The sequence below is a fragment of the Protopterus annectens genome, chromosome 2.part0 (genome assembly GCF_019279795.1).
Source record: "Protopterus annectens isolate FY-2018-M chromosome 2.part0, PAN1.0, whole genome shotgun sequence".
In the NCBI taxonomy this organism is placed as follows: domain Eukaryota; kingdom Metazoa; phylum Chordata; order Ceratodontiformes; family Protopteridae; genus Protopterus; species Protopterus annectens.
This window is the reverse complement of record NC_056728.1, coordinates 1,471,872,771-1,471,891,154: the sequence shown is the minus strand read 5'-3', so window position 1 is coordinate 1,471,891,154 and position 18,384 is coordinate 1,471,872,771.

Here is an 18,384-nt window from a genome sequence, read left to right as displayed (position 1 = left end):
ACCTACTATACAGAGGCACAGTCAACTAATATAAAAGGGTGGTGAAAGCCAAACACACTCTGGCTACGCTTATAAATGCCCTAGGGCAGATAGCCTAGTATCAACCTATGAACCTATGAATCTATGAACCTGTGCATAAATATGTCTGTCATCTGATGGATTGCCAACTGGGGTACAGATAGATCACACAAGGTAAGAAGTGTGGTCTACTGTACAAGCTGGTAACAACTGCTGTCCCCCCATGGCTCAGTCCTGGGACCCCTCCTGTCTGGTGTATACTTTTCAGAAATACAGTCAAACACACGAGGGCTATGTTTAGCAACGTTTGTGGATGACTGTCAAAAAGTTGTCATAATCGATGTTTGGGACAACAGAGACATCCTTAAAAAGGGTCTCAGTCAGACAAATGTGGTGTCAAAATCATGGCCTCCAGCTACAGCCATACAATTACCACATAGGTGCCAACACCCTAAATATGGAGGTGATAATAAGGGATCTATGGACAAATGTGGATAGTCATCTCTCCTTCCAGAAGCACATTCACAAAGTGGTCAGAAAATCATGCTATGTGTTCCCACAAACTGCCAACGTCTTTGCATGTAGGTCAAAGGAGGTTCCCTCTACTCATCAGTCATCAGACCTGTCAGAGAGTACCACAGCACACTTGCGATGAATCTGAGTAGGCACCTTCAGCAGCTGGAAAGACCACTGAAGTACCTCAACAAGAGGATTACTGGCCTCAAACAGTTGCCCCATGCAACAAGACTGAATTTAACTCAATCTGTACTCTGTTGCATACTGTCTACTCAGGAGATCTCTGCCCAACAGACAGGTCCATGTCATGGCAACACTCAGATCTGCTCTGAGTTACAGCTCAATGGCACTAAATATACAGACCCAACTGATATTACCAACATCCTGGCAGATAGGATCAGTGTTAACTTTACCCCCCTCTCATCCATGAAAGAGCACATCTCTATAAAGGAAGACTGCAAAGTTACTGTCATCACGGCTGCACAGGTAAAAAACAGTCTCCAAAGCCAGTATCACAGTATCCATGGGACCAGATAACTTCCCAGGCTGTGTTCTACACAAACTACAGAATGAACAGGCACCACACCGATGTACCATGTTCAGTCATACCCTCACCTCAGGCTTTGTGCCTGCTGAATGGTGCACAGCGACGGTTATCCCACTACACAAGGGTGGAGACACCATGGACCCCAGGAACTAGTGCCCCATTAACCTGATGAGCCTGCTGTTCAAGGCCATGGAATGTATCATCATACAACTTATAAAAAAAGACATTGGTAATCTCCAAACTCTGGACCACAACCATGTTGGGTTTGTAAAATGCAGATCATGTCTCCTAAACCTGATAGATGACATTGAAGCAGTCACCAGAACCGTAGACAAGGGTAAGGTGGTTCGCACAGCCTATGTAGATCTTGCCACGGCTTTCAACACCATCCCACACTCTGGAATTATAGATAAACCCATTAAACTAGGTATAAATTGCTATGTCACAAGATGGGTGGCCAACTGGCTTACTGACAGAACACACACTGTGAAAGTAGCAGACTCCAAGTATGACTTTGGACCAGTGACGAGTGCAGTACCACAGGGTCCAGTCCTGGGTCCTGTCCTGTTTTATATCTACTTCCCTGAAGTAAACTTTAACATGGAAGGTCTGTGGCTAATAAAGTTTCCAGATGACTGCAAACTAAAAGCCATAATTGTAAATACTAAAGATGTGGACATCCTACAAAAGGGCCTCACTGAGACAGATGGCTGGTGTCAAAGCCATGGCCTCAAGCTCAATGGCAAAAAGTGCATTGCCATCCCCTTTGGTAAAAACTCTGTAGCCATGAACTACAACATAGGCGGTAGTATACTTAACACTGAAAGTGTGATAAGAGACCTTGGGTCACAGGTGGATAGTGGACACACCTGTGATAATCACATCCCCACAGTAGTCAGGAAATCCTTCTATGTGGCACACCTCATCATAAAAGGTGTCTCATGCAGAATAGAAGATGATATTGTTCCCTTCTACTCATCACTCACTAGATCCATAATAGAGTACAATGCTCCTTTTTCTATATACCTCACAAGACATCTACAACAACTGGAAAGCCTGCAGCAATACCTCACAAAGAGCATTAGTGGCATGAAATACATGCCATACACAGAACATCTCAAAATGCTCCAGCTGTACTCTCTCGCATATCGCCTACTCAGAGATGATCTCTGCCTAACATACAAAGCTATGTCAAACACAGAGCTGTTGGACATGCTCCACGTAAAACACTCACAATCCATCTGATCTTAGGTTCATAGGTTCATAGGTTCATACTAGGCTATCTGCCCTGGGGCAATTATAAGCCTAGCCCGATTCTGTATGGCTTACGCCACCCCTTGATTTGAGTATACTGTGCCCTTTTTAAGGTTTAGTTTACTGTGCCTCTGTCTAATAGTGACACGGGAGTAATCCCTGGGACAAACCTACGATCCCCATCCACCTGTCGAGATTCTTCTTGAAGGGATTCAGTGAGGTGCTCTGCCTCACATGAACTGGAATTCTATTCCAGAGCGAAGGGAGCCTCTGGGTTATGAACCAGTCCCTCCAGCAAGTTCTATTTTATTTCTGTGCTGAGGTTCAAGTCCCTCGAGCGTGTGGCTCTAAGGGATTTAGATTTACTGAGGTGGAGCATGTCCATTAATTCTGGATTTGACATAGCTTTGTATGTCAGGCATAGATCGCCTCGAAGTAGGCGGTATGCAACTGAGTAGAGCTGGAGTTTTTTTAACCAAGCAGCATATGGCATCTGTTTGAGACCCTTGATCCTCTTGGTGAGATACTTTTGGGGTCTTTCTAATTGCTGCAGGTGTCGGGTAAGGTACATCCCAAAGGGGCATTGTATTCTATGATGGGCCTGATGAGGGATGAATAAAGGGGCACGATTACCTCTCTTGATCTAGATGTGAAACCCTTCGTGATGAGGTGGGCTATGTAGAAGGTCTTTCTAGCCACTTTGGCAATGTGGTTTTCAAAGGAGAGATTGCTATCAACTTGGGTGCCCAGGTCCCTAATAACTTTCTCTGTACTTAATGGGTTTCCGCCTATGTGGTAATTTGTGGGCACATTGTTTTTGCCAAAGGGTATGACTATACATTTTTTGGCATTTAGCTTTAAACCATGGTGCTGGCATCAGTTATCTGTCTCTGTGAGACCTTTTTGAAGGATGTTTGTGTCAGCTGGAGAGTTGATTATGGCACCCAGTTTTCAGTCATCTGCGAACTTGGTGAGCCATAGTCCTCCCACGTTTGCCTGTACCTCGGAAAAGTATATACCGAACAAGAGTGGTCCCAGGGCAGAACCCTGTGGGATGCCACTTGTGACTGGTTTCGAGTCTGACATGGCTCCAGCAACTCTCACTCTGTGGGTTCTGTCTTTGAGCCAGTTTGCGACCCATCTTGTGACATAGGGGTTTATATTTAAGATGGATAGCTTATCTATGATGCCCGAGTGGGGTATTGTGTCAAATGCCTTTGCAAGGTCCAGAGAGGCTGTGTGGTCTACCTTTCCTTCATCTATGGCTTTGGTGACTGTTTCAAAGAAGTTAACCAGGTTCAAAAGGCAGGATCTGCCCTTGACAAAGCCGAACTGGGTAGGATCTAGTGTCTGTAGGTCCCCAATGTCTTTGTTTATGAGCTTCATGATGATCCTCTCCATAGCCTTGCAGACTAAGCTAGTCAGGCTTATGGGGCGATAGTTTCCAGGGTCCGTAGAGGCTCCACCTTTGTGGAGTGGGACCTCTGTTGCTGTACGCCATTCTGTGGGCACGTATCCTGTAGTGAGGCTGAGATTGTATAGCTGTTTTATTTGAGGGATTAGTTCCTCTTGGAGTTCATGTAGGACGCAACCTGGGATGCCATCTGGTCCCATGGAAGCAGTGTTTTTTGCTTTGGAGAGGGCAGCCTTCACCTGAGCATCAGAGATGTTTGGGAGGCAGCCCTCTGCCGGGATAGATACTTGCTCTTTTTGGGGGGAGGGGGGGAGTTTGCACTGAACCTGTCTGCCAGGATATTGGCAATGTCTGTGGGTTCAGTGTATTTTTTGTCATTTAGAATCAACTCAGAACAAGTCTGGGAGTTGCATCCCAGGTTTCTAACATAACTGAAAAAAGCCTTATGATTGTCTTTGGTGTCCTGTGCAATTTTTCTCTTGAAGTTGGCCTTGGAGGATTTTATGAGGGATCGTAATTTTTTGCTAGTACTGATCAGAGATGCCTTCCCTATTAGGGATTTTGCTCTATCATGTAGTAGCTTCCTCCTTCTGTTGTACAGTTTATTTATGGCAGGGGTCCACCAGACTGTACGCCTGCCTTTGGATGATTGGGTCTTGGTTTTGTTTGGGATAGCATGATCCATGCATTCCTGGAGATGTCTGTAGAATGCATATATATAGGATTCTGCAGTTTGGGCTGTAGTTTCCAGTGGCCCTGGGGCCTTGAAGGATTCCACTTCAGTTTTGAGAAGTGAGAAGTTAGCTTTTGAGAAGTTTTTCACTGTGGTTTTCTGGGCTGGGGGTGGGGTCGGGATGTGGACATCCAGTGAAATTAATTTATGGTCTGATCTTACCAATGAGGGATATACTTCTGGTGTGCAGCATAGAGTCCCCATGTTGGTAATGATCAGGTCTAGTATGTTGTCCCCTCTTGTGGGAGTGGTGACTAGTTGTACCATAGCATTTCAGTTTATAATTTCCAGGAACCTTTGGGCTAAGGTGCTGGGGCTTGAGTAGTGCTCCCAGTCAATGTTTGGGTAGTTGAAGTCACCCAATATAATGGTGTTCGGAGAGATCTTCATGTTCTCCAATGTTTTCAGGAAAGCCGAGTGGGATTCCTGACTTTGAGAGGGTGGTGTGTAGGATGCTATAAACTGAAAAGCAGTCTTGCCCACTGTTAGTTGCACATGGATGGTCTCCAATACTTTGTGCAATGCCACTAACCTGGAGGTGTGGATATCCTTGATAAATATGGAAACTCCCCCTCCTTTTGTGGTTTGGTCCGGGTTTTGGGGCCGAAAAGCATGATATGAGGTATAACCTGGTAGTGCTGGGGTGCTCTCTGGAGCCTTGAACCAGTTTTCTGTCACTGCACAGATATCGATGTTCTCCATACTGAGGAGAGCTTCGAGTGCATGCATCTTGAGGTTAAGACTTCTGGCGTTTAGCAGCATTACCCTTAGTTTCTTGTTCCTTGTGCTGTCTATGGGGGTGGGTTTGACTTTTGAGCCTTGCCTAAAAAAGGCACTATGGGGGTGGCAAGAGCCTTTGCCAATATCTGAAAGCCCAGTGGTGACAGGTGCAAGCCATCCCTAGCGAAGCAATGTGGCTTGTCGAGCATGTCATCCCAGGCTGACAGACACTGGATCCCCTTTGAATGACACCAAAATTTTAGCCAATTGTTAAAATCGATCATTTTGTCTTTGTACTGTGGCATCATTCTAGGTGAGGGTAAGATGCTGCTCAAGGTCAGGGTCTTACCAGCCTGGGCTACATGATCAGAGAGCTCCTCTATGTCTCTTTTCATGTAGTCCAGGGAGGTACGTCTCAGGTCATTCACACCAGCATGTACAATGACTGAGTCATATTTGTATTTGCTTTGGAGTGACCTGAGTGCTTGCGTTATGTGGCAGATCCTAGCACCCGTCAGGCAGCTCACCGTGACCTTCTCTTTATTCAGCCTGGTGAGCGGGACGTCAGTGTGTCTGACAATAGAGTCACCTATTACAAGAGTATCAGGTGTGCTATTCAGCCTTAAGGGCTGTGGCTGACTTTGTGGGTTATGTGTTGTGCGTGTTTTGTTTTGAGGTAGCGTTTGCTTGGATGTCTGCTTTGGAGGTCTCTGTTGCTTAGGTAGATTTTTATTTAGAGCCTCAGTATGTTTTGTGTATTTATGTGTTTGGTTCGCTGATGTGGTGGGACTATGTGATACTGGAATTGTGTTGTGTGAGGTTACCTTCTCCTCCTGACTGGTTATACCAGTTTTGAGATGAGAGAGCTCAGCCTCCAGTTTGGCTAAATAGTTGCATCTCTCACATATATTTGAACCTGTTTGGAGGAGGAGAGGGTTGTCCATGTACATGAGACAGTTGTAACATTGCCTCAAAATTCCCAGATTCACCAGCTGGACTGGAGAGGAAACCATTGACTGACCTTTGGACGTGCTAGAGTAATATAGGGAAACTGAATTTAAGACGGACCAATAGAGGACAGGGTAATCGTAGAGAGTATAAGAGTAAGTAGTGCTTATGGTTTAATAGTGCTAACTTGTAGGATTACTTAATTGGACCAGTGAAGGGCCTTAGAATGAGAATATGGTGTTTAAATTGAGAGATAGAGCAGTTCTAAGGGAAAAAGTGAAGAGCAGACTTTGTGGAGCCAGGAATAGTTTAAACCCAATTAGGCGGCGCTGCCCGCTGTTGCGCTATGCTCAAAAACATGCAAAACTGCGCAAAAGAGGGTTTTAAGAGAGGAAGATGAAGGAGTTTTGGAATTGACCCGAAATGGCCAATAAAACTACAGTTTCAAGTCAGTAACCACTCCCACAGGGGCAGGCAGGCTGCTCAATGTTTTTCACTGCCACTGAGCAACAGTCCCAACAGTGAGCCCAAGCAAAAAATGGCCTCACAGAAACTTACAAACAGTTCAAGAACAGCAAGCCTGTAACTGAACTTTTTTAAATCTCAGAAAAGTGGGAAAAAAGCAAGATGTTTTTGTTTTTTTGTTATTTCAGAGATAGCAGAGTTTCACAAGTATCAACAAGTTATAACAGTGCAGTAAATGACCCCACACAAGAGTGCTAGGCCAAAGACAGATAAAATGCAAGTTTTGAGAAAAACGATTTTAAAAGTAAGTGCAAACAGGAAATTCAGTAAGCAGCTCTATGTTGTGCTCTAAATACAGTTACTAATGCAGAAATCAAGTTTAACAAGCCAGAAAATGCTCAAAATAGGCGGCTATGCAGAAAAACTTAGCAAATAAACAGAGGAAAAATACTTAAAATCTCAAAAGTGGCTCCTTTCTTCTCTCAGCGTTTTCTCCTCTTGGTGGGTGCTTCACCAACAGCCAACAAGCCTGAAAAGATGCCAAAACCATGAGGCAACCAGGTTTTAAGAGAGGAAGATGAAGGAGTTTTGGAATTGACCCAAAATGGCCAATAAAACTACAGTTTCAAGTCAGTAACCACTCCCACAGGGGCAGGCAGGCTGCTCAATGTTTTTCACTGCCACTGATCAACACAGAGACTTCCCTTTAGCCCAAGCAAAAAATTGCCTCACAGAAACTTAAACAGTTCAAGAACAGCAAACCTGTAACTGAACTTTTTTAAATCTCAGAAAAGTGGGAAAAAAGCAATATTTTTTTGTTTTTTTCAGAGATAGCAGAGGTTCACAAGTATCAACAAGTTATAACAGTGCAGTAAATGACCCCACACAAGAGTGCTAGGCCAAAGACAGATAAAATGCAAGTTTTGAGAAAAAAATGATTTTAAAAATAAGTGCAAACAGGAAATTCAGTAAACAGCTCTAGGTTGTGCTCTAAATACAGTTACTAATGCAGAAATCAAGTTTAACAAGCCAGAAAATACTCAAAATAGGCAGCTATGCAGAAAAACTTAGCAAATAAACAGAGGAAAATACTTAAAATCTCAAAAGTGGCTCCTTTCTTCTCTCAGCATTTTCTCCTCTTGGTGGGTGCTTCACCAACAGCCAACAAGCCTGAAAAGAGCACCAAAACCACGAGTGAAATACAAAAGAAAGGGGTGTATCCATTTACCTTATGGATACCCACACCTTCAGGTTAGTGGCACAGCATGAGGCCTTGGAGACCATGCAAGTGCAACTAACATTGGGCAAAGCTGCTTATCAGATTGTAGCCTGCTACAGATCACCTACTTTGTCTCAGGAACCTCACTCAGTATTCCTGAGAACAGTGGAAAATATAAAGGTCCTATCAAACACCATTATATAAGGAGATTACAGCTACCCAAACATTGAGTGGGAGAATTACTCGTGTACAACGCCCTTTGTCCAATGTTTCCTAGAGTTTAAAAACTCAAATGCCCTGGAACAGCTGATCACCATGCACACTAGAGGTGACAACATACTGGACCTGATCATCACCAACATGGGGTACCAGTGTTCCACAACAGAGATAAACCCCCTCGCTGGTAATATCAGATCATAAAGTAATCACACTGGACATCCACATCCCAAACCCCACCCCCAGTCAAGGAAACCCCTTTGAAGACATTTTCAAAAGCAAACTGCACACTTCCCAAGACCAAAGTGGAAAGTTCCAAAGTCCCCTTGCTATAGGATAATGCTATACAATCTGCTGAATCATTTACAGGTGCATTCTATGAGCATCTACAGAGATGCATGGATCGAGACATCCCAAATAAAACCAAGATGCACTCCTCCAAAAATAAGAAACCAATCTGGTGGTCATCGCCCATAAATAAGCTATACAGCAGAAGGAGGAAACGAACACGATAGAGCAAACTTCACAAAAGGAAAGGCATCACTGATCATTATTAGGAAGACACAATGATCACTCATAAAATAATCCAAGGCCAGTTTCTAAAGACAAATCGCCAAGGAATGTAAGAATAACAACCCCAAACCTTTCGTTAGCTATACCAAACATTTAGTTGGCAACTTCCAAATATGCTGTCAGCTACTGAAAAATGGCAATAAATACACTGAACCAACTTACATTGCCCACATCCTGGGGGACAAGTTCAGTGCAAACTTCCCCCCATCACCCCAAAAGGGCCTGTGTCCATCCCAGAAGAATGCAGAGCCCCAGAATTCATGGACATGCAGGTAAAGACAGCCCTCTCCAAAGCTAAGAACACAGCAAGAATGGGACTGGATAGCGTCCCAGGCTGCGTCTTACACCAGCCCCGAAAGGAACTACACCCTCACCTACATTCAATGTCCAGACTCAACCTTACCACAGGCTATGTACTCAATGAATGGCATGCACCAACAGTCATCCAGCTCCACAAAGGGGGAGCCACAACAGAACCTGGAAACCATTGCCCTTTAGGTCTACTCAGCCTGGTCTGCAAAGCTATGGAGCAAATTAGCATGGAACCCATAAACAGAGACATTGGGGACCTCCAGACACTGGACTCTACCCAACTTGGCCGTGTTAAAAGCAGATCCTGCCTCCTAAATCTAGTTGACTTATTTGAAACAGTTACCAAGGACATAGATGGAGGTGAAAGTAGTCCACACAGCCCACCTGGACCTCACTAAGGACTTTCGACACCATTCCCCACTCTGTCATCATGGACAAGCTTACCAGCTTGAACATTAAAAGCTATATCACAGGATGGGTGGCCAACTAGCTCACAGATCAAACACACATGTTCAGAGTTGCGGGTGCCATGTCTAACTCTAAACCAGTCACAAATGGCATCCCAAAGGTCTTGGTCCTGGGAGCCCACCTGTTCAGTAGATACTGCTCAGAGGTACAGGCAAGCACGGGAGGAGTATGGCTGAACAAGTTTGCAGATGACTGCTAACTGTGGTCCATAATCGACTCTATGGCTGACACATACATCCTCCAGAAGGGTCTTACAGAGACAGATACCTGGTGTCAAAACAATGCCCTCAAGCAGAATGCCAAAGAATGCATAGTCATCCCCTTTGGATAAAACAAAGTGCACACAAATTACCACATAGGTGGTAATCCAGTATGTACAGAGAAGGTAATTATGGCCCTGGGGACCCAGGTAGATAGTAAACTCTCCTTTGATGATCACATGACCAAAGTGTTTAGAAATTCCTTCTATGCAGCCCACCTAATGTCACCTAATGTAATCCACTTTGTCTAGTCTGATGATGTCACCATCCTACAAATATACCTGCGGAAACAATAACTCACAGTAATTTGTATAGCGTGTTGTGTAAATGTGTACTCCTCTAGTATCATAAAGTAGTTAGGTAGGGGTTTGAATCCTGCACTGGACAACTGTGTGTGTGCTTTTGTGTGATATCCTTGGAGAGGGGCAACCTTTTTGGAGACTACTAAAACACCTTAAAAGTGGTATACTCATCTTTGTCAAGTCTGATGATGTCACCATGCTACAAATATACCTGTGGAAAATAGACCTCCCAGTAATGTGTATAGCGCATTGTGTAGGAAGGGGTTTTTAATCCTGCACTTGACAGCTGTGTGTGTGGTTTCTTTGGAGAGGAGCAACCTTTTTGGGGACTACTAATACACCTTAAAAGTGGTATACTTATCTTTGTCAAGTCTGATGATGTCACCATCGTACAAATATACCTGTGGAAAGGAAATCTTCCAGTAATGTGTATAGGACGTTGTGTTAATGTGTACTGTTCTATTATCATAAACTAGTTAGTTAGGGGTTTGAATTCTGCACTTGGTGTGTGTGTGTGCTCTATGTGTGAGACACTGTTGGTCAATGTGTTGTGGGTTTTGCTTTTATTACTGTATGACATATCACTATGACAACAGTATGTAATTTACAGGGCACAGTGCAATGAATGTGATGCATTCTATGTGGGCAAGACTGTAAATAAACTCAAGCGAAGGATTTCATGTCATCTGTCAGAAATCCGCTCTGGATGTAAAAATAATGCACTAGCGAAACACCTTTCTCTTCATAGAAGACACACAGGTTTTAAGTTCCAGATCCTGGATCGCATAGGCATGGGTGATCTTGAAGGAGACATCCCGAATATTCTGGAGAAACATGAACTCATGTGGCAATTAAAGCTGAACTCTTTTAGAAAGCCTGGACTAAACTACTACTGTTCAATTAAAAGTGCACTGGAACTTAAAAAATTGCCACATTGTTTACATGACTAATTGTATTTGATTTTATTATTTTTTTCTACAAATTGGTTTTAAATACCATTTTAAATCATTTGAAATTTAAATGTATATTTTGTTTCCATCATCATACATACATTTTGTCTTATTTTTATTTTTTTCTGGTTCTCTTTTTTTCCCACTTTATTCAAAATGATGGTAATAACAATACTAACTAATTATACAATTATATAGGTTTTTAGGGTTCTTGTACACAGACCTGAAGAAATGTAGAAGGATGGAAGCGATCTTTGTTAACAATAGGTTATGAAAATAGAAACTGATTTTTACATGCAACATGTATATATTTATATATAATTTTTGATCGCAAAATGAACTAATGTTGATATATTTCCAGCCATGTAGTATATTGCCTTGGATAAAATCACAGACTTAATAATCTACTTAATAATTTGGTTAAATAAGATGTACCATTAAAGTACATTAGGGCTATATATTATTATGACAGCTACTAGGTAGGGCAGGACCAGCTCGAATGTCACACTAATGGGGGAAGGGATGTGAATTTAACATGTGTACCAATAACACTTTGTTTTACAGCACAATAAACCACTCCCATGCCTGATAAAAAGTATATATATATTCAGAAAGCTTGTGAGGAAATTATTACTCTATTTTTGTTTTACTTGGATCGCTTGTCTGTGTACTTAATAAAGGATTTTCGACTGGAAACAGACGGCCTGCCTTGCTAGGATTACATTCGAATACTTAGTAATGCTGTAGAATTATATATTTTCTATTATTACTTTTTGACTTGATGAGTTTACATTCACTACTTCTACTACTATTGTCTGATCTGATTAATATACAGCGATTAACTAGAAATATATGGACTGAAAATCTTCCACACAGAGAAGTTTCTTACACTGTTTAGGATACACACTTTCAATACCACATATCAGTGCTCAACCCACAACTGCCTGACAGTGCCTGGCATGCTCTATATATTAAACGATGTTCTGCACAGCAACAAAGAGAAACCAGTATGTAAGACTATACAACAGTACATGGCACACTGTATGCAACACAATGCACCACCTAGCCACAGGAGGTATATATCAAGCTAATGCATAAAGAAATATGTCATCCATTGCAACAATTGTAAAGTCCAGTTACAGTATCACCAGTATACCACACTAGTTGTTGATGGCAAACCCTTCCTAACATATGTGCACATTTGTGAATATAGGTGACATTCTGCTGTACTAGACTATACATGTTGCTAGATATGCACTTATATCCTGCAACACACATATGAACGAGGGCATGTTACAGGCATACCCACACACACATCAGACATACATACAAGACACAAAGGTATGGCAACCCAGATGAGCTTTACCTGTATACCATACAGTACTGTGTGTCAGTACTTACAAAACCTTATGCCTGAGGTATGTAATCTGTGAGGACTACAGGGATCACACAAAACAGTGGTTCCAAGCAATGTGGACATACACCATACTGTGCTGTTTAGGCCTACAGCTTCAGGTAGTACTACAGTTCATACGGGATTTGGATTCACCAGCAGTACCAATCAATAAGCATACATGTACTGCTGTAGCCTACAATGGCACACCCCAGTCAACACCAAGGGACTGTGTCAGACCATATGCCATACTGCTTTTTCTGCCTAGCAATAGCATACACATCTTTTGCTGGGATCAGAGCTAGGACACAAAATACCATGACAAAAACAGTTTCCCACTAAGCTATCACACATATACACAACTTTGACACATTCACCAACACATTCACCATCACACTCAATCAACCTCACATAGCAATTATTGCAACAAGTACATGTGGGTGTGTACCGGTTCATAGGTAGGTAGTAGGCTATTGGCCCTAGGGCCTATAGAAGCCTAGCCATACGGTTCCCTGGCCTTTGACACCCATGTAATTTAATTTCATGTGCCCCTGTCAAGCAGAGCCACAGAGGTGATTCCTGGGGTGTATTTCCTATCTCCCATCCAATCATTAGGATTGTTCATGATGACTGCTAATGAGGAGCTTTGTTTGTGATTGATAGGTAGTTTATTCCAGGGTATGGGATGTCTTTGAGATAGGGATCTATCCCTCCAGCATGTTCTGTTTATTGAGGTGACAAGGTTTAGGTCCCTAGAGCATGTAGCTCATAGGGATTGTGATCTGTTTACGTGGAGCATGTCCAACAGCTCTGGGTTTGACATAGCTTTGTATGTTAGGCAGAGGTCACCTCTGGGTAGGCGGTATGCGACACAGTCTAGCTGTGGTTTTATGAGACGGTCTGCATAGGGCATCTGTTTGAGGCCTGTAATACTCTTTGTGAGATATGTCTGTGGCCTTTCCAGTTGCTGTAGATGTCTTGTGAGGTACATACCAAAAGGGGCATTGTACTCTATAATGGGTTTTATGAGTGATGAGTAGAGGGGAACACTGACCTCTTTTTCCCTGGATGACACACCTTTTGTGATGCGGTGTGCCATTTAGACAGATTAGATGACTAGTGTGGCACTGTGATTATCAAAGGGGAGACTACTGTACACCTGTGTCTCATGATCTCTTATCACACTTTCGGTGTTAAGTAGACTACCACGTATGTGGTAGTTCATGGGTACAAAGTTTTTACCAAAAGGGATGCCAATGCATTTTCGACATTGAGCTTGAGGCCATGGCTTTGTCACCAGGCATCTGTCGCAGTAAATATGACCCTGTCTCTCTCTCTCTCTCTCTCTCTTATATGTATATATATATATATATATATATATATATATATATATATATACATATAAACATCCATTGGTGTACATATAGATATACATATAGGCACATATACAGTCCACCTTTCATGGTGGGAATATAAATTATGTGAAGGTTGTGAGATATACAGTTATGTAATAATATTGCACAGTCTTGCGCGGAATGCATTGAAGGTGTCCTCAGCCCATGTAGCTTTAGCAGGGCTCACTGGCTGCAACACTGCAAACTTAACAAATCATACCCACTGCGTTTAACCACCACATGTCATATACCAGCACTGTATGCTGTCTTGTTTGCCACACACTACAACCTACATAGAAATATGCACATAACAACCTTCACCAACATATATATGTCCACCCTTCACAAACAGTTGCAGTATGTCCCTTGCTCTATGCACATGTACAGATGCTAATATATCTGACACAGAAATATCTCTCAGTGTCATACACACACAAGGTCCACACTGTTGTAAGTCCCTGGACCTCACGGCTGACCTGTTGGGCCTTGCTGCAACATGAACAAGTGTCACAAGTGAGCACACAGTAATATTAGAGGGTGTATATATAGCTGCAAATGCTAGATTAGCATACTAGCCTGGTATAGCAGTTACCAATGCTAAGCTACACGTTAATATGACTATCATGCATGTGTTACTCTGTCACATCCATGTTTATATAGCTGTATGCGCTACTCCCCTAAACAGCCACTGTACACACTACTGTACAGAACACAGATAACATGGATCAGATGTTTGACATTTAATGCTGAGCTACATATGTCACAGTTATGTCCCACTGCACAAAGCTACACACTGATTTGTCCATGGCAGTAGTTATGCAGGGCATCTGTGCATAGATACGTACTGCTGCCACATATGGATGTTTCAAAGTATGTAGAGTACTCTTCAAAAACATCTACTACATGCTAGTAAATGCATATCTGTTACATACCTTTCCTTTGTATGTGTTTGTAGTTTTCAGTTCCATGTGTCTTTTAATTTTGTTTTTAATTTTTTTTTCTGTTGATGTTGATATTGATGTGGGTGTGTGTGTGTCTCTCTCTCTCTCTCTCTCTCTCTAATAGCTGCAATGGAATGATTGCATGTGTGGACAGCAAGTGCAGCCTGCTTTTATAGGTTTCTGCACATGTACATGTGATGGCCTCTGCACCAATTGGTGGCCACCATTTGGTAATTGCATGCAGCCTGCTGTGTGGTAATTGCAGCACTCACTGTCATAGCAACCCAATGCTATAATTGCTAAGTCAGGTAGGCATAGCCTTTTCAGCTTTCCAAAGTGGGGCCCATGCTTGTTTGCTGTGGACACCGTTGTTTAAGTCAGAAGGTTGGTATACTTCTTATATCTGAAGCTAGGGGTGTAGCCAGTGATTTAAATGTTGTACTCAGACCTGAATGTTGCCACTTCCACTACACAGTTGTCAGTGTAGAATTGTACTCACCCCTACAAATGCTAACATAAGATACATGGGAGTATGTAGTTTCTTTTCTACTTATACAATTAACTGCCATACATAAGTAGTTATTGAGATGTATTCATTTGGCACATGAACTGTTTGTGAACTGCTATACTGTGAATACTAATGTACTCACTTCTGCACAGTTTGTGCTTTTTTATTGTTGACATTAGCACAGGATGCTCAAGAATACTGGACAATTCCATTACTGAGTATGCCTACCTACATCCTTGGTGGACCCTGAGCACACATGTATATTGTACATTTGGGTGGGGATTGTCCTTCTATGATATTGTGCAGGGGTTGGAAAGTGGTGCTGTAACATTATTTACGGCTAGAATGGCTGGTTCTCTTATCACAGTCATGTAATGCAATTCCACAAAAACTGCTGGTAAAGTTCCATAGAATAGATTTTGTGTTATGGCATTCCTATCTTATATTTACATTCACTCATTCAGATGCATGATATATCTATTTCAGCAACAACTTGCTGTATATCTACTGTGGCTTAGTGGTACTTCATACAGTCTAGTGTGTCTAGGGTTTGAGACTGACAGAGATGTTTTATTTTGCTGCTGAGCAGAACAAGGGCCCTCACATGCAGGGTGACTAAGGCATTTTTAAGCAGTTGTAAGCAGGTTTGTGCGGGTTTGCGTGAAGCTTAGCAATACTTAGCTATGCGCACACAAGCGCACATTCGTGCAAACCCGCTAACTACTGGTTAAAAGTGCTTACTCTCGCTAACCCTCGCGCTCATTTCTTTGAAAGAAAAGAAAATGGGGAGATAGGAAAGTGGTGAAAAAGGGGCACAAAGAGGGAAAGACAGTAGGGAAAACAGCTCAGGATGTGCAGGACGGGTGTAGGGAAGGTCCATAGCTGCCCATTTCTTTAACAGCAACAGCTGTGCATATGCAATAAATTTGGAGGAAAATATGAAACCTTCCACCCCTGAGAGAGGGGTGAGGACAACAAAGTATTTTGTACTGCCAATTACATATCAGTTTATGTGTCCAGCGGATATGTGTGCGAAATGGGCAGCTATGTATGGGGCGTAATTTGTTTTGAGAGCAGATTGCCCCTTTTTTTTTCAGGTGAGAGTGGAATGTGGGGTAAGGGAAGTAGGTATATTTGGGGAGGTAGGTTGGGGAGGTAAACAGACAAGACAAACAAGATGCATACAGGGGCATAATATGACACATGTGGTGGGTGAACACCATTGACGGGGAAGGATGTTTGGAAATCGCAAGCCCATGAGCCCACAGATGGCAACAGTGGAGCTGAGATCCTCACCCATGGGCAGTCAACACTGCACCTTCACAGCCCAGAGGGTGGCTGTGCTGGGGGGCTGTGTAGGAGGGGCAGGCTCACCCATGAGTCGCGCCACTCGTGCCTCAAGCTGGCGTAGAGGATCAGCGACTGAACGCTCAATCTACCTATGCACCACAGCCCGGACCGTTCGAAGGGTGATAGGTGGCCCTCCTCTGGCCATACTTGCATGGGGGGGGGACAAGCCCCATTCCCTGCAGTGCTTCCACCTGAAAGTGGCACAAGGCCAATGGAGGAGGAGGTCCCGGGCTGGGCACCTGACCTGCTGGTGCCAAGTGCCATCGCCAGCTGAGGTGGGACAGGTGGGTCCGCTGGGACCGTCCTTCCCATACATTCTATGTTTAGGAGGATTTAATGACAATATGGGTTGGTAATAGCCAACAGCATTCCAAATTAGTTGTAACAGCATGCAGTAGAATTCCCATTAACCCAACATACCAGAGTTCCAACAGTTGAACAGCAAGCATAATACATGCATATATAGAACAACAGTGGACATTCCAACAGCATGCAGGATTGATTGGTGGCAACAGGCCACCAAGACTGTGATATTTGGACAGGGCACATGCATCAAAGTAAATGCAGATATTTATAAACCATTAGGACATATGTCCCAACAAATGTTTTGAGAATAGACATACCCATTGACGTGTGAAATTGCCTTGTTTATGCACATACAGTAGGGTGTAAAAAGATACCTCCATTAACAACTTATATATACTTATAGTTTACACTACATACCTGTTGACTGCAGGTATATATCCCCTACATGTATTATTACACTAGGCAATGTCTGTTAAATTGTGAAATGGGTTTTGCTAGTTCTTCATATACCTGACCTGTATCTGACATACAAACTGTCCAGGATGCATATGTTACTGCTACTTATTTATATATTTTATTTATATTTATATATCTACATATCTGGATGTGTTCAGGTGACATTATCAGTTATATTTTAACAGCCCCTTACATTTCTAGCAGCACACTGACATTTCTGGGGAACACAATAACAAGCTACTCATGTGCCAGATTAACCTGCACATGCCGGCCATGAACCAACAGTTGAGGACTGTATATATGCTTAACAGCTACTGGCACTCCCTTCATTCACTTTATATGGGCCTACCCAAGTGTGGGTTGACAGCGCTTAATACAACAGTACTATTTCTATAATGCAAGAGTACAACAACATATCTAAGAATGTGACGCGGACACACTCCAGGAATTATACCTTTATTAATTACATTACACACTTTTCTAGAGGCTCTCTCATTTATTTGATATATCAGTGCATGCAGAAGACTTATTCAAGATGTATTATACCTTTATTAATGGGTTACAACACTCTTTTTCAGGCTCTCTCACTTATGTTATATAACATTACATGCAGAGAAATTATTCAAGACTTATTATACCTTTATTAATGGGTTACAACACTCTTTTTCAGGCTCTCTCACTTATTTTATATAACAATACATGCAGAATAATTACTAACCTGCCTGGTGGCACAGCCTTAGCAGCCTATCTGCATAGGCTTGCTGATTCGCAGCACGGACACCTGCAGCTGTGAAGTAAATGAAGTGATATTGAGACATACCTATCCATAATATAGACTACAATAGCAATTCTTACATACTTCATTCCAAGGCTACCTACTCAGTAGTGGGGCATTTTCCATCCCACAGGCCTCCTGTATCCATTGGTTCATTCGGTCCTCCTTGCATCTCTTCAGGTCTGAGTAGTGGTGTCTGACCTGCTCACCAGTCCGAGGGACGCCTGTGGCACTGGTGAGATCATGAGCTAGACGGTTCCAGGCTTCCGCTTTGTATTCAGTGCCCTGGAACTGGCCCTGCAGGAGTCTCTCATCATGATTATGGACAAGGAGCCAAACCATTACT